Consider the following 4,588-nt stretch of genomic DNA (forward strand, 5'->3'; position numbering starts at 1 on the left):
CAGGAGAGGAAGGCCCTCTATGAGGTGGATTGATTCAATGACTGGGATAATTGGGATGGGAGTGTCAGAGACAGTGCGATTGGCAAAGAACAGAGTGGAGTTTAGGGCTGTTGTACATAGGGTAGCTATCAGTCGCAAGCGACTCGACGGCACATAACAACAACAACAACATCATAAAAGAATCAAATGGAATTAAATTGACACTACTGGAATATTCTTAAAAGCTAGACTTTGACAAATTTGAGAACCTAGATGAAATGGACAAATTCCTAGAAGCCCACATTCTACCACATCCTACCCAGATTGGCACAGACAGATGTAGAACACTTAAACAGAGCCACCACAAAAGAAGAAACAGAGCAAGTCACAAAAAGATTCTCCACCTCAAAAAAAGTCCTGGCCCAACTAGATTCACAGATTAATTCCACCAGACATTCAGAGATAATCGACTCTACTTAAATTATTCCAGAAAAGAAGAAAAATAGGAACACTTCCAGAGTCATTCTGTGAAGCAAGCATAATCCTAATAATGAAACCAGATATAGATATTACCGAAATAGAAAACTATAGACCAACATCTGTCATGAACATAGATGCGAAAATTCTTAACAAAATTCTGACAAATAGAATCCAACAGTGTATTAAAAAAAATAATTCAACATGACCACTTGGGATTCATAACAGGTATGCAAGGATGGTTCAAGAAAAATAATTAGCCTAATTCATCATATTAACAAAGCAAAGAACAAGAACCATATGATTTTATCAATTGGTGGAGAAAAGGTCTTTGATAAAATTCAACACCACTTCCTGATTAAAAGTGTCAACCAAATAAGAGTAGGAGAGAATTTTCTCAATGTAGTAAAGGGCATATATGCAAAACCAAGACCCAAGATCAACCTCAAAGAAGGATAACTAAATATCAGACAAGGATGTATACTATCACTACTCCATCCAATATTGTATTGGAAGTACCTAGTAGAGGAATATGACTAGAGAAAAAAACAAGAAGCATCCAAATTTTCAAAGAGGTGGTAAAACTGTTACTGTCTTTATAGACAATATGATAGTGTACAAAGACAATCACAAAAACTAAACTAAAAAGCCTTATAGCCCTAATTTGAGAATTCTGTAGAGTGGCAGGCTATAAGATTAATATTTTAAAAATCAGTGGATTTTTCTACAGTATCAAGACAACACAGAAAAAGAAACTAAGAAAGAAATACCATTTACAAAAGAAAACCACAAGATGAAATATTTGGAAATAAACCTAACTAGAAACACTAAAGACCTAAATATCTTTACAAGGAAATCTACTAAACATTACAATAAAACCCAATAAGAGGGGACCCTGGTGGCCTAGTGGCAAGAAGATGCACTGCAATCCCAAAGATGCACTGTTCAAACCACCAGATGCTTTGCTGAAGAGGAAGGGGCAGTCTCCTCCTATGCCAGTCCGATCCGAATCAACGATATGCAACAAGAAAACAAAACAAAAAACCAAAACCACACAATTAAAAAAAATCTCAACCAATAAGAGACCTAAATAAATGGAAACATAGTCCCTGTTCATGGGTAGAAGATTCAACATAGAATAAATTTCAATCGTACCAAAGACCTCATGCACTTACTGCAGAGGGTCAAGGACTGCCCCCTTCAATATGGATTGAGGCTCAATGTTAAGAAGACAAAAATTATCACCACTGGACCAATCGGTAGCATCAGGATGGATGGCAAAGAGATTGAAATTGTTCACAGCTTCGGTTTGCTCGGCTCCACGGTCAACACTCTTGGCACCAGTACCCAGGAAATAAAAAAAAAAAGTATTGTGATGGGGAAGTCTGTGGTTAGGGACCTCTCCAAAATACTCAAGAGCAACAGTGTCTCTCTGGAGACTAAGGTCCGCCTGATACAGGCCATGGTTTTTGCAATCACTTGTTATGCATCAGAGAGTTGGACAATGACTAGGGAGGACAGAAGGAGAATTGACGCCTTTGAGCTGTGGTGCTGGAGAAGAGTATTGAGAATACCATGGACTGCCGAGAAAACAAACAGATTCATCATAGAGAGGATTAAACCAGGCTGCTCCTTGGAGGCAAAGATTCTGGGGCTTCGTCTGACATACTTTGGACATGTTGTAAGGAGAGACAGGTCTTTAGAGAGGGACATCATGCTGGGTAGAGTGGAGGGACAGCGCAGGAGGGGAAGACCCTCTATGTGGTGGATTGATTCAGTGACTGGGGTACTCGGGAGGGGTTTGTCAGAGGCAATGAGATTGGCTCAGGATAGAGCACGGTTTAGGGCTGTTGTACACAGGGTCGCTATGAGTCGCAAATGACTCAACGGCACATAACAACAACAACAACAACCAAAGACAATCTCAATACAAAAACTAAACTCATTTTTCAAAGAGATAGAAAAGACAAGTTTATTTTTGAAAGAGAAGAGAACTAGAACATGCACAGCTATTCCAAAAACTGAAAATTAAGTGGTAGGCATAATACACTCTGATTTCCAATCCAACTTCAGAGCTGTAGTAAACAAAACAGAACTGGTGCAATAAGAGACACATAAACCAATGGTACAGAACTGAGGATCCAGAAATTAATATATCTACCTAAGTCAAGTGGCATTTGACCAAGAAACAAAACTCATTAAATAGGGAAATGACAACCTCTTCAAGAAATGGTGCTGGCAAAACTGGACATCTAACTTTAGAAAGATCTACATCTCACAGCACACAGAAAAATCTGAAGGTCGTTCAGAGAACTAAGGATATAAAACCCAAAACCAAAAATATCATAGTAGACAAAATGGTACCAAACTTAGAAACACTAGACTGTAATATAAATAGACTAGGAAATAAAGCCAGCAATGCACAAGCAGGAGAGGATAACATCAATAAATTGTACCTTCTAAAAATCAAGTCCCTGGGTACATAAAAAACTTTTCCTACTACACTGCCATGGTGATTAAGACAGCATGGTACTGGTACAGTGACAGACACCAGATCAATGGAATAAAATTGAGAACCCGAAAATCAGCCAAACTACCTATGGTCAGCTGATTTTTGACAAGGAGATGAAAGTGGGGAAATGACAGCCTTTTTAACAAATGGTGCTGGCAAAATTGGAAAAAACAGCTGCAGAAGACTCAAGCAAGATCCACACCTCACTCCATATAAAAAAAAAACCAACCCAAGGTGGATCATGGATCTAGGACTAAACCAAGGACTATACGCTTCATTAAAGAAAAACTTGGACGAACCCTAGTAGTCCTAATCCGCAACATAAGCAGTCTTCCAAGTATCCTGAAAAATCTACAACCAGGAGAAGATAAAATAGATGAATGGGACCTACTAAGAATCAAATCCCTATGCACATCCAAAAACTTCTCCAACAGGGTAAAAAGGGAAGCCACAGACTGGGAAAAAGTATTTGGGAATGACATGTCAGATAAGGGACTTATATCTAGAATTTATAAAATACTTGAGAACCACAGCAAGATAAAGGTAAATAATCCAATAGAAAAACGGGTGCAGGATATGAACAGACACTTCATCAAAGAAGACATTCAGATGGTCAACAAGCACATGAAGAAATGATCAGAATCCCTAGCTCAAAGAGAGATGCAAATCAAAACAACTATGAGATATCATCTCACCCCAGAGAGAACAGCAAAATTTAACAGAACAACAAGCTACAAATGCTGGCGAGGTTGTGGAGAAACTGGAACCCTTATTCACTGTTGGTGGGAGTGTAAAATGGTGCAACAACTGTGGAAAGTGGTGTGGCGCTTTCTCAAAAAGTTGCAAATAGAGATACCATTTGACCCAGCAATTCCATTACTGGGAATATACCCTAAAGAGACATAACTGACATCCAAAAAGATATAAGCACACCCATGTTCATCGCGGCTTTGTTCACAATAACAAGGAGATGGAAACAACCTAAGTAAGTGCCCATCAACGAATGAATGGATAGAGAAGCTGTGGTATATTCACACATGGAATACTACGCTGCATTGAAAAAGAAGGAACTCATGCAATATTATTCAAAATGGGTGACCCTTGACGACATTATACTGAGTAAAATATCTCAGTCACAAGGGGACAAATACTGCGTGGTGCCACTGTTATAGAAAGTGACTGACATCAGGGTTAGGGTAAGACTAAGAAAAACTGGATAGACTATGTATACTGAATTGAAACAGATGAGGAAAAGAACAGTTTAAAAGTTATATATGATAGCATATTATGACTATCACAGGAATCCAGAAGTAAGGTTTCATAGTGGAGTGCATTTGGGGTGGGATGAGGGGGGCAGGGGCGTGGGGGAATGGTATACCAACAAAGAAGTTTATCTTTTGCTTTTCAAAGAGAGGAGCAAAGAAAGTGCAACAATGAATGAATGAAACTCCAAAATGTTCATTGTTGTTGTTGTTGTTGTTGTTATGTACCGTCGAATCCTTTCTGACTCATAGCCCTAAACCATGCTCTATTCTGTGCAATCTCATTGCCTCTGACACACCCATCCCGAGTACCCCAGTCACTGAATCAATCTATCTCATAGAGGGTCTTCCCCTCCTG

Source organism: Elephantulus edwardii, unplaced genomic scaffold (assembly GCF_000299155.1).
Source record: "Elephantulus edwardii isolate Elephantulus edwardi_28Jun2011 unplaced genomic scaffold, EleEdw1.0 scaffold00072, whole genome shotgun sequence".
In the NCBI taxonomy this organism is placed as follows: Eukaryota; Metazoa; Chordata; class Mammalia; order Macroscelidea; family Macroscelididae; genus Elephantulus; species Elephantulus edwardii.